The sequence below is a fragment of the Numenius arquata genome, chromosome 7 (genome assembly GCF_964106895.1).
Source record: "Numenius arquata chromosome 7, bNumArq3.hap1.1, whole genome shotgun sequence".
In the NCBI taxonomy this organism is placed as follows: domain Eukaryota; kingdom Metazoa; phylum Chordata; class Aves; order Charadriiformes; family Scolopacidae; genus Numenius; species Numenius arquata.
In genome coordinates, this window is record NC_133582.1 from 53449479 (window position 1) to 53463321 (window position 13843).

Here is a 13843-nt window from a genome sequence, read left to right on the forward strand (position 1 = left end):
GTGGGACTTGACCCATTGCTGCTGGATCAGACTCTTCAATGACCTCTTCAAAATGAATTAATTTGTTTTGATGTAGTTTCTTGTAGATCAGCAGCCTTCACACCAAAAAAAAAAAAAAAAAAAAAAAATCAAACTTGAGCCCCTGGACAGTCCCAGCAGACATGGAAAATGATGACATGGGTGCAGGAACAGAATTGCTTCCTTGATTATTCCTGATACTGTCAGGACTCTGTTTGGAAATACAATTAGCGAAGTTCACCATCAGATTTTTCTTGTCATTGCTCTCAGAACAAGAGGAAATCTGAGAGGTCACTGAATTAAGTTTAATGTTACCTTCCAGCCCCTGACAAAGAAGCCTTTCTATCCATGGAGTTGGAGTCATCTGTTAGGGTGCTGTCCTTATTATGCAAAATGTCTTGAATGATGCCCCAAGGGGCAATAGTGCCTGGGAACCTTAAGCCAGTGAAAAATGCAATGGGCCCATGTGAAATGATTTTCATAGAATCAAAGAATGTTTTAGGTTGGAAGGGACCTTTAAAGATCACCTAGTCCAACCCCCTGCCCTGCTGTGGGCAGGGACAGCTTTCATTTGATCAGGTTGCTCAAAGACCTGTCCAGCCTGACCTTGAACACTTCCAACAATGGGACATCCACAACTTCTTTTGCAAGGATTGAAGTGAAAGGAGGAGTTTAGCAGAGGGTCATTTATATGCCCCGCAAAGACAGCCAGCTGAGCCTATGTTGCATTTTTTTCAAAAGCAAAGAGAATTCAGGTGCTTCTAGGCTCCATCCTTACCTTTTTGAATCACTCAATGACAAAACTAGGATGAATAGCAATGCCAGTCTCCAGGGGCCAGCATGGTGTGCCCCTCTCCAGGCACAAACCCTCTCTGACCTGCTAATAACACATCTCTGGCTCCTCTGGAAAGGAAAATGCAGGAGGCAACTCTCGATTATGATTTCCCACATGTAAATAGTGGACTGTTGTTCCCAGGTCTCCTTCCTGGGGACAGAGGTCGTGATGCTCCAGAGGTGAGGGAGGTGCTCTGGACTCACTAACACGAGCAGAGAGCGTTTGACTGCAGAAAGGTGAGGCCACATAAAAACACCCCTGCTGTGCTGTGACCGGAGCGTGCCAAACCCCAGTCTTGGCAGGCAGCGAGGACTGGGAGCTCCAGAGGTTTATTTATTAAGTTTCTGGATGGGCTGCTCCTTCGGCTGTGGAGCAGGAGGGCAGGGAGCTCCAAGCGACGCTGGCCGTGGCAGTGAGTGTGACGGCAGCACTGTCCCCCTGCCGTCGCCGCCTCCGCACAGCCGTTACGAGTATTGCCCGCGATGAGAAAGAGCAAAGTGCTCTCTATAACCCCGTGCCAAGGAACGCGGGGTTAATGCCTGGCTCCCTGCGCTTGGGCAGCTTGTCCAGCAGTTGGCAAGTTCCCAGCCTTCACTTGAGGAATTTATCAGCATGAAAACAAACAACTGCCATGGGTATTTTTTGTGTATTTTGCATTTCTTGGGGTTGCTGTACAGATTTCTCAACTCTACCAGCTCTGCGGCAAATCTAAAGGTTCGATGCAAACCTTTTCCTTCTTTCTCGCCCACCCCTCATTTTTCTTCCCCAGCCCAGAATGACCTGAGCAGCCGTGACACAAACCAGTAACACAAACCACCTCGAGGGCACCACCTTTCCAACGCCCACAGCGCCTGGAGAAAGCCTGGCACAGGTTACATGCCAACTCCTTGGCCTAATTAGCCTCAAAACCTATTTACATGAATATATACCATCACATAAAACTTTCTTTCTGTATTAGTATGAGAATTTATTTATTTATTTATTTATTTATTTATTTAAGATTAAAGGTAAAACAAAAGGTTTTTTATCTGCCCTGGGCTGTGCTTTAAGTTTCTGGTTCCTTCCTCAGCATCTGCTGATAGTGGTAAGCCCTGAAATGCTGAAATGTGAAAACAGCTACTTTTCTTTAGCTGTCACATTACCGACGCAACGACTGGCTCTGTAATGGCTTCACAACACACACAGAGAATACATACGTCATTTAGAAAGGCTTCTTTACAAGGCCAAAGCTTTGCTTTATATTGGAGTAAATCTGAAATAGCTTTATTGCCTGCCTGGCACTGGTTGCCTGCCCGTAGCTGAGAGCAGCCTTTGCTCCATACCCTGAAAAAAATTTGGATTTCAAATTAATTTACGCCTTTATTAAAAAAACAAAAGCCCACAAATATTCCAGGCCAAACTTGAGAGGATTGCCCAGTGAGACAATAAGCTGTAAGTGCTCTAACCTCGCAGTATCGCTAAATTATTATGTTCCTGAACAATGCCGCATTGTGGAAGCAAAAAACACTGGCTGTAGCCTTCTGTTATAAATCAGCCAGCAGCGCAGGAATAAAGTTATTTAACTCTCACTCTCAGAGGCGCACAGATCAATATCACTGGGTATGGAACAGAAATGGGCAGCCAGGCCTTGGTGTTTAATTAATTATAAATTATTATTGGCTTATAAATGACTGGACTTAAGTAATGTGTAAGTGACAGCGTATAATGATTGCGAGCATCTTGGTTTCCCAAAATCTAAAAGAGGCATCTTAGAAAGACCGTGGCAAGTCGGGGAAAGCACACACAGCTGAATAATTGGAATTGCTTGGTATTTTTAAAAGCAGTTCTGGATTTCTAGCTGATGTTGCTATCTGAACTAAATGGGCTCTGTGCAATTATGGCACATAGTCTGTGCTCCTAAGGCTTGGACCTCAGACTTTCAAATTAATTCACTTACATCATAAAGTCCTACTGGAACAAGCCAGTTTTAGACATGGGTTTTAGACATGTGTATTTAATTTGTACTTCTCTTTTTATTTTCACACAGACACTGGCCTCCAATCCCTCCTCCATCTGCTTTGGGGGCACCAAGTGGGGCTTTTTGCACCTTTAATTCCACTGTGGGGAAGGAGCGGGAATAACGTGTCTGCGGAGATACCTGGATGCAGAGGTATGTGCACACCTATGGCTACACCTATATAGAGGCCGCGTGTAGGTACTCACACATATTGGCACACACACCTATAGGCACACACGCATATCGGCACATGCATGTTATCAACACACACACCTATACACATATGCATCTATAGGCACACACATCTATCGACACACAACTACAGACACACACACGCATTGGCACACACACAGCTACACACACGTATTAGCACGCACACCTATCGACACACACACTTATAGACACACACACGAATTGGCATGCACATCTATAGGCACACACATCTATCAATACACACACCTATCGACACACACACCTATCGACACACACACCTATCGACACACACACGTATTGACACGCACACCCATAGGCACACACATCTATCAATACATACACCTATAGACATACACACACCTATAGACACACACACATATTGGCACACACACCTATAGGCACACACACCTATTGACACACACCTATAGACACACACACGTATCAGCACACACACCTATAGGCACACGCACATATCGACACACACACCTATAGACACACACACACCTATGAGGCAGACACCTACAGGCACACGCACGTATGGGCGCACGCACACACTTATTGCTAATTACAGTCATTAACATGATGAATACGATAGGCGGAGCATCCGCACACCACACGCGCAGGCCGGCGGGCGGGGCCGGGCAGACGAGCGCAAAGTCACTGATTGCGTCAGCGGCTGCGCGGTGCGCGGTCGCGCAGCGCCCCCTGCTGCCCGCGCACCCCCTCTGCGCGCCCGCGGAGCGCCCCCTGCTGCCTGTCCGTCAGGGCTCCGGGGGGACCTTAAAGCGGCCTTCCAGTGTCGGAAGGGGCCTGCGGGAGGGATGGGGAGGGACTTTGTAGAAGGGCATGTAGCGATGGGGTAATGGCCTCAATGGGGTAATGAGGGGTAATGGCCTCAAACTGAAAGAGGGGAGATTTAGATTAGATATTACGAAGAAATTCTTCACTGTGAGGGTGGTGAGACACTGGAACAGGTTGCCCAGAGAACTCATGGATGCCCCATCCCTGGAAGTGTTCAAGGCCAGGCTGGATGGGGCTTTGAGCAACCTGGTCTGGTGGAAGGTGTCCCTGCCCGTGGCAGGGGGGCTGGAACTCAATGATCTTTAAGTTCCCTTCCAACTCTAACCATTCTATGATAGGCAATGAGGGTTTGGTGATGTATGGGGTTTGCGTGGCAAGGTTTTGGGGAGGCTACAGGGGTGGCTTCTGTGAGAAACTGCCAGAAGCTTCCCCCATGTCCCACAGAGCCAGTACCAGTTGGCTCCAAGACAGATCTGCCGCTGGCCAAGGCCAAGCCCATCAGCAATGGTGGCCTCTGTGAGAGCATATTTAGGAAGGGGTGGAAAAAAGCCACAAACTGGGCAACTACAGCCAAAAGAGAGGAGTGAGAATATGTGAGAGAAACAACTCTGCAGACACCAAGGTCAGTGAAGGAGGAGGAGGAAGAGGTGCTCCAGGCACTGGGGCAGAGATTCCCCTGCAGCCCATGGTGAAGACTATGGTGAGGCAGGCTGTGCCCCTGTAGCCCACGAAAGTCCATGGTGGAGCAGATATCCACCTGCAGCCCATGGAGGTTAACAGTGCAGCAGATATCTACCTGCAGCCTGTGGGAAGGACTCACATTGGAAGAGTTCATGAAGGACTGTCTCCTGTGGGAGGGACCTCATGCTGGAGCAGGAGAAGAGTGTGAGGAGTCCTCCCCCTGAGGATGAAGGAGCTGCGGAGACATGTGATGAACTGACCGCAGGCCCCATTCCCCATCCCCCTGTGCCGCTGCGGAGGGGAGAGGTAGAGAAATTGGGAGTGAGGTTGAGCCCAGGAAGAAGGGAGGGGTGGGGAAAGGTGTTTGGAAGATTTGGTTTTATTTCTCATTACCCTACTCTGATTTGATTGATAATAATTTTTTATTTTTTTATCTCCAAGTCAAGCCTGTTTTTCCCGTGATGGTGATTGCTGAGTGATCTCCCCTGTCCAGCTGAGGAGGGGAGTGATAGAGCAGCTTTGGTGGCCACCAGGCCTCCAGCCAGGGTCAACCCACCACAGGTAGTGACATGTTTTTTTTTTAAATCCCGCTGGACACCTGTGAGCATCTTCAGATGCTGATCTCTGGACCTTCGTCATCAATGGTGAAGTCCTCCTGCTGGGAACTACCCCAGAGACTAAGCGTGGACATTGGGGGTGTAACGACAGGTCTCACACCTGCCTTTACAGGTAGCAGGTCTCAGACACCCACACAACTGGCTGGTAATTTTCCACCACCACATGTTGCTGCTAAAATCTGTGATGCCTGAAATGAGCCCAAGGGACCATCAATCAGGAGACAAGGCAAGCAGAGGTGGCTAAATTGTCCATATCACCCAGATTAGGAAGCGATCAACCCCATCTACTCTCACCTACCCTTAAATACACAACTGGCTGAGCCTGCAGTCAGTAGGGAGGATGGAAAACTTGTGCCATGATGTGCAGTAGAATTAAACCTCCCTCAGATCTGCTCTCCACCTTGCTAGGGGGACATTGCCTTTGAGCCCAAGGTGACCTTTTGGCCTTCTCCTGGCCAATGCAGAAATGTTCTGCTACGTGTTCAAGGCAGGTCATGACCTGACCCAATTCTAGGGTTGCCAGATAGCCTGTATTATAAGGGATACCCCTTATTATACCTGTATTAAAACTTCTGCATTGAAAGTTTATGGGAAATGGCTTTCCTTGGATTTTCACTGCATCCACTGCTTGTCTGGCAACCTGGATCCTGCGAGTCCAGAGATGCAGCTATTGCACACAACCAAATAAATCATGTATTTACTGTACAAATTGCACCTCGTGCACAATGAGCAAATGCAACTCGTCTGAGACTATCCCAGATTTTGACAGGCAAAACACAGCAGCCCTACCTGGTGTACAGCCCTGCCTCTGCAAAAGTGATTGTTCCTCCATGGACTGTTGACTTATAAATCATGGGTTTTTATTTCTCCATTGCAGGAATGTACTGCAGATTTATAAAACTTTTAAGACCCCGTAGTTAATGTTTCATCTGTTCATGACTATCCTGAGGGACCAAACTATTGTTTAATCTCCTACAGAAATAACCATGATTTATACAAAAGTCATCTGAACCATTTTTCTTTTATTAGCAATACCATTGCATGTCAAAACCAAAACCTAGATTTATTTACCGTTCATGCTACCCATATAATACATAATGCTGTGTGCATTAAGTAAGGAATAAAGAAGTAAATATCACTCCTGTTGAGTGAAGATCTGCAGATAGATGGCTTAATTTTTGAGGTGATTTGGATCTAGATCAACATCCAGCAGCCATATGAGTTATTAGAGCCCTGACTGTGCTAAAGGTCTGAAGCACTTGCTGTCTTTAAAGTGGATTTGCAAGTCAAAATAAAATGCCATGGAAAAAGAAGTCATTTTTGTTGCTCTGCCTGGCTGCCAGAGTCCTGCTTGGACTCCTTCATGTGGTTTGGGTTTGACATCCTAAGTTGGAGACACTAAAATCACCAGGTTTTGGAAACATAGTTTAGAAAAGCATGATTTAAACCAGCAATCCAGAGCCTGCTGCATCTGTAAAAGTTCCCAAAAGGGCTGTAAAAATGGGGTGGCCAAGGGGCTCTCACAGGTCCCATTTCCCAAAAGGTACAGGAGGAAACCTCATTTCTCCCCAACCTGCAGATCCTGAAAGCAACATGTCCTTCTGCACCATACCCCGTGCCCAGCCATTGTCAGCCCAAGCAGAGACCTCGGGGCCACCCTGCACCTGGAGCCACCCCAGTCCTACCTGCAGGACAGGTCCCAGGTCCCAGCCTGGGCTCACCCAGCTCCGCACAACCCACAGGAACAAGAAATAAGAGGAAAAAATTGGGGTTCAACACCCACAGCTAGGACAATGCGTACAGGCAAGGAAGGTGGTGATAAATATTTGTATTTAGTCACTTCTCAAGGGGCATGTTGGAGAGGGAAGTGTGTTTGTAATTCCTGGTCAGAAACAACAGCGGGGCTCGGGGGCTGAGGTTGAAAGTGCATATCAATAATTCAGTGTAGATTGTATTATGGGGATACGGTGTAATTATCAAAAGCAAAACACAGAAATGAAGAAAAAGGCACTCCAGCTCTCGAGTTACATTTGGTCAGAAAACATTTTTCTTTTTCTCTGTATTTTTTTAATTTTTATTTGAGAAACGGAAGGTTTTGGTTATCATGAGTCTGTAGTTAGCACCTCTGCGCTTTCTGTTTTCAAGCCCGTCTTAGAACCCCAGACTGTTCTGCACAGAGAAGGCAAGCAGTGAGGAAAAAGAAATAATGCTGAGCTGAAAACTTTATTTTCTGCAAGAAATAGAGCCACAGGAAGTTCAGAATTAAAGGTACGATTTAACAAGTGTTGAGATACAATATATGTTAAAACTTCAGACTGCTGCTTATCTGCCCAAGCACCCAAAACTTGCCTTACAGGGACAGTTTAAAGAGCACAGAACGGTGAACTGAGGATTTTGGTGTTTCTGATCACATTGAACATAAAAATTCTCTTTGTTTTCTTTTATACATTAGTACAGGGAAGAGACAGTTGCTTGCAAAGCTTGCACCTGAATAAAATGTATGTACTCGGGTCCTACCTGATTTAAATACATCTTATTTCACTCCTCATTCAAGGGAGATGCTAATTCTTAGTATCCATCAGTGCAACTCAAATTGCAAAATTCAAAATCGGTGGGTGCGATTCTCACTGACATCAAGAAGGGTAACGATGGGCCTTTGGTTTCAAGCCGCCTTTCACCAACACTGCTAAGGCTCTGCCATCTGGAGAGAGGCCTGAGAAAAGGAAGGATGAACCCATGAAGGGAGGAGAAAGATGGAGGGGATACTCTGCTGCCAGGGGATACTGATGCATCTTCCCTGGACAAGCTGGTATCAGCAGAGGAACGGGCTTTGCTCTGCGAAAGATGCCCTTCTGTTTTACTTGCCCTTATTAGGAAAGAAAGATTGTTATTGCCGAGCCATCAGCACATCAGACTTTCTGTGGTTTCACAGCACATTTGCTCCACGAGTTTACCTGCTGCGACAGAGTCTCTGAAAACAAGAACCAAGACTCAACACGGATCTCAAAAAAATCTTCTTTTAGTTTAATCCTGCCCTTACTTTGCTCATCCTCATCAAGCAAGGATTGTCTTTCCTCCTCCTCCTCTTTTTTTCCTTAACTTTGAGCTATTGATCTTGTACCCTCATTTGCTGACAGATTTAATTATTTAGCCTTTATTTTACTGTAATTCTTGGCAGGTCTCCTTACTGAAACTCTCAGCTGCCAAATGAGGTAAAAGCAGATATTAAAATGTTCATTCAGTATATATTAAAAAAAAAAAAAAAAAATCATTCTAGCAATAAATCACTGTCTCACTTATGGTTTCTGTTGTCATCTAAATGGCTCTTACGGCCAAACCGCAAATCTTAGCAGCAGGACAGTAGTGGAGAAAGAGCTGCCTTCTCTCTAATTGTAATGTAGGTATGCAGGATACCTGTACTATCAGAAATGTTGGAGTTGTTCAGCAGAAGAACTTAAAATCCCATAACTCAAAAGCCACATAGAGGTGGTCTTTTTCCCCAAAGGTGAGAGTGACCTTTCTTTAGATAACAACCATAATATTAAGCATAAGGGGGACAAACTCCTCACCAGCATCACCGTTGTGTTTTCAATCAGGACAGATGAAAATACACACTCATGAGGTGTAAAAAGGAAAAGACCACTGAAAAGCAAGTGATACAGCACTCTGCCATTGAACCTTCCCCACGTGGTTGGTTGTCAGGGTTCCTTCACATAAAAAAGCTGGATCCATCTTTTTTTCCCCCTCCATTTTGCAAACCGATGCAGATAAAGTGTTAAAGATTTGAGGTTTCAGGCTCACACAGGACGTCTCATCAGAAGAGAGTATGATCCTAAGCAAGTCCCCTCCTCCCCTCACTGGGAGTTTGGTGGGACCAGATTTCCAGCCCCATTCTCCTGACTGCCGGGACGGCGACCTGCCCGTCAGATCCCACTGTGCCAGGTGAGCCCCATCAGGCAAGGTGGCACTGCACAGCCTCGTGGAAACTCACTTGTGGGACAGGAATCCACAACAATCCAAAATGGCCTCGAAATGTTCTATCGTGATGGAAAAGATACCACGTTTTAGTTTAGTTGGCTAAAAAGACATACTTTTAGAAAAAATAAGGTGTAATTCTGCACACATTTCATCAGTGTGATTTTTGGCAGAAAGTGTAAAGTAAACAAAAAGATCAAGAACAAAATTTAGTCTCAGTTTCTATTTATCCATTAATTCCAGCTGCTATAAAAGAGCTCCGATTTTGGCCCTGAGAAGAAAAGAATTGTTTTCCATAGATAATCTTCTCAAAGCATATTATGATATCCCTATAGATAACAGTGAGGAAAAAAAAAATATAAATTTGGACCTGAGTAAAAGGCATAGCGATGAGAAGAAATCTCATTCTGAGCAGAAATCTTTCTACTTGGTTACCACGCAATCTAATCCTGACAGTGCACCCGACTTGAAAAATGACATCCCCATCTCCAAGAATTGAAAGGTGGCAGAAAAAGCAGGCACTCTCTGCTTTGGTCTAAAGCAATTATGAGCTCCTCACAAGCTCAAAGACAAGAATTGATTTTCATTTCTAGATTATCAAGAGGTGGGGGCAAGCAGGTCAGGAAATCTGACCCTATCTTGACCTTGTGGATTGGATTGTTCTCAGACCTGTTCAATATCGAAAAAGATTATTTGGGGTGGGAGGGGGGAAGGAGGAGAAGAGAAATCCGCTGGCATATTCTCTGCCTGCTGATATCGAAGAATCTTTTTTTTACCTCGCTTTCTGATCTTAATTATCCAACATATAGTCAAGTATTTTAAGGCGCTTATTTGCAAGGCAGCCTGGTGCCCATAATGACCAAGTGCAATAGAGAGAGCGGAAGCTGCAGAGTGCTGAATCAGGGGAGCGTAAAAGCGATACAGAAACAAGCACAGTCTGGCTTTAGAGGAGACACGGATTTCTTGAGATCACTCCCGTGCTATACATATGCCTATAAACCACCCGGCTGACCTACAATTTCTGTTATTATAGTAATTTAATGTTTGTATAACACCGTTCATTTCAAAAGGCTCCAACCCATTGCACCATTTCTTGGCTTCCATGGAAATTTTGCCGTTTACTGAGGTGAGACACGTGCAGCTATGCTTTAAACTGAAATACAACAAAACCTTGCTAATTCAAGTGCATAGGGACTATATCACTGCTCAGATTACTGAAAACTGGAATTATTGTAACATTGCTTTATTTTCACTTTAATTTTAAACTATTGCTCTTTTTTTTTTTTCAAATAAGAATGCTGTAGATGCTTCAGATAAGCTCATGGTTGGGTTTTTTTGCCTTTTTTTTTTTTTTTCACACTAGGAAAGATTATTTTGGCTACAGGGAGTAATACACAAGTTAAACAATAACTTCAAGGAGTAAGTATGAAAAATATAAACCTTGTAGAGGAACTAGAAGCAGCAGGAGGTCAGGATTAGCCCAAACACAAACTCAGCTATTCAGATTAATCAGTTCCGGAGTAGCAGGGTCCCACTCTATAAAGTCTATAGTGTGTATACAGTCAGCCGCTGCTGAAATATTGCCATTTCTGGCAGAAATGCCACAGCTGCTTAACAGCCCACATCGACACAAGCCCTCAAAGGAGAGAATAGTAAAAAAAACCAACCCCGACCAAACCTTTAGCCAACTGTAACTGCAGTACTGCTACAGCAAAATGGACTTGGGAGGTGAGAATTGTCTTACTGCAACCGCCTGGTTTCCCAAACCTTCAGGAAAAATGAGGAGTTTATGAAAGGGTAATGGAAGGAGGCAAGCAAAGGCACGCATGCATTGCAGCTGAGTGTAGGCATTCAGGGCAGTGGGGCAGAGAAAAACCATGTTTTCTGTAAGAATCTGTTTGGCTAACACATCATACTGCCCAGCATTTTCACTCCAGTTTTAAACTGACATGTGTGTCCAAAATAAGAATCAACAGAAGGCCACTTTGCCTTTGCCCTGGTGTATTACTGCCCTAAACCAAGCAAAGATTTGACACAAAAATGTCTAAAATGTCCCAAAGTAGATCCCTGCTGCTGCTAAACCTCTTCAGCCGGCCTTCTGATTGGAAAAGCTGAAGGGAATTAGCTGACCACATTCAAAATAACAAATGAAGGTGTAAGTGTGATGCTGGTTTTGTAATTGTAGTGTCTCACTTAGAGGATTCTGAAGCAGGAATCTGAGGCACAATGGTCTCTGCACACATAAATGCTATAAAATTAATGCAGACAGCTGGCAAATCATTAATTAACAACAGTAATGGTTTCAAACTAGAGCTCTGGGGACTCCACGGGAAATAGGAAGTACACTGGTCCTGCTTTCAGTTATGCCTCTGACCCGCATTCTTCCCCATAAATAATAAGAAAAAACCAATCCATGTCTGAGCCACTGTATCACACGAGCCCCCGCCAGCAGCCCTTGAGATAACGTGCACTCTGAAGGAGCTGCAGGACAGAAAGCTTTCTTCAAGCACGCTCCAGCATCAGACAGCTGCAAAACCGACTCTGGAATACTATGCGTACAGTGCGAGACAATTAAAGTAATCACAAAGAACATTCCAAAGAATTCAAGATTTAAGAAAAAAAAACAAAAAAAAAAGAAAGAAAAAATGAAAAAAGGCAGCTTCCCCCCCTTTTATTGTAGCCTAATTTTTTACATATTAGATGATTCATATTGTTTCCTGGATTGTCCCCAGGAGTATCACACAAATAGAAGTGCACATAAATGCTACGCTAATATGTAAATGAGAAATAATCTCAAGATTTATCTGTGAACTCCAGCTTCTTTTAGCAAATTAATTCGTTGACAGCAGAAGGGTTACTGTCTCTCTGTGAAACATATGAGGGAAAATGTTGGTTCACAGCAGATTTATTTCCACAATAGACCTAACAGGTCCAATAATTATTATAGTTCACCATGTTGTTCCCCAGTTTGTGCTGAAGGTTGGATTCCCTGTTAGCAGAAAATATATCTGCAGGGAGAAGACAAAGAGAGCAATTTAAAATGCGCAATATTTTCTCCTGAGGCTGAACTCTACTATAGCAGCATCTCCATATTCACAAGATGGAAGTGATAATCTGGAAATTATGTACTAGTAAAGCTCTGGGGGGCAGGCAAAGAACAGTTATGTTATGGCAAGGGAGAGGCTGCCTGTCCTCAAATGTGCGCTTTGTGCCATCCTTTCTCCAGGAAAATCCAGTCCTTTCAGTTGTGAGCTGGCAAGGTTATGGGTCCTATGACCCCTGAGCCAGTCTGCACCTTCCTGGCAGCCCTGGGTCCAAGCTGGGATGGTGGGGGTGCGAGGGCAGGGGTTTGGGTGGAGAAAAGCGACCAGTTAGGGGCTGGGAGGAGACAACACAGGCACCACCAAATCACCCAGGGCCGTGGGCTCTCCCGCTCCCTGTCCGGTTAGCACAGCAGCCCCAGGGCTTTATGCCACTTGCTGCATGGGAGCAGGGGGTGACAGATGCACGGGGATGTCCATTTAGGTGGCAAAACCTGAGCCTTTTCTGCCTCCATAGGAGGAAACTGAATATTACACCTGCCCCTGACTTTCTGCATCAGAAATGCACCGGTTCCCCCGTGCCTCTGCGGTTGCCCTGTGTGTTTGGGCTGGTGAAGGGGAATGAGATTTTGGCCTTTGGTATTATTTTTTGTGTTGGTATTGAACAAGATTTCTGATGGTTATAAAAACACGGCCTGGGTGTTTTGGCTTACTGATGAGGAAAGGTGCTGAGTGACTAAAACAGGTTGCACAAACTGGAAAAGACTGAAGTATTTTAATAAACGTGTATTTAAACTGTAGACCTGGCCAAGAAATGTAAAGCCCCCTCGTGTTCAAAGGGAGTGCAAACCTGAGCTAAGGCACCTCATCTCTCCCTAAGATCCTGTTCATTCCCATCATTCCCCTTACTCTGTTTCCCTTTTATTCAGTTCTGCTTTGCATTGAAGCGAAGGGCTGAAGCAGCACTTTGGAGCCACATTTCGGTGTCGCCGCAGTCCCCCAACCCCCCTGGGGCAGATTAAAGAATTACTCCAGTGCCCTGCATCCCTGCACCGGTGATAGCACAGCTCTGGCGATAATAGAGCTGCAAACCCGCCTTGGTTTCTCAGAGCAGCCTCTGGAAGTCAGGAGAAGCTCATGGTGGTGTGTGAGCGAGCCTGAGACCTTACACACTAACAGAGTTTTGAGCATCTTAACCATTTTATCACATGACACCCTGGCCTTTTTATTCTGTGGTCCAGCAATGTCCAGGAGGGCATTCATGTTTGTAAGCACCTCATATTTGAAAAGCTACATGCACATATCTCTTTTTTCCAAGGAGGCAAGGTAAGGTTTACAGAACAAGTTTTCGGTACTTCAGGGATGTGACACGGGGTTCACAGTCAGAACAGTCAGAACAGTCAGGATACACAAGCACGATAGGTATTATCATGAATGAATAATTCAAACAGAATGGGCAGGAGGAGGGAAGGGAAACCACGATTACAATGGTACGAAGTGAAACAAATTCCTTACCTTGCTTTGGGACAATCTGCACTTACAGCACCAAAACATCACATAGTTCTAGTTCAGCAGAAATTATGGGGACCGAGACTCCTGTAACTGAGTTTCAGAAGCTCAGATGTGGCTTGGAGAAAACAAAATAACGAAAGAGTTTCAAAGTGTC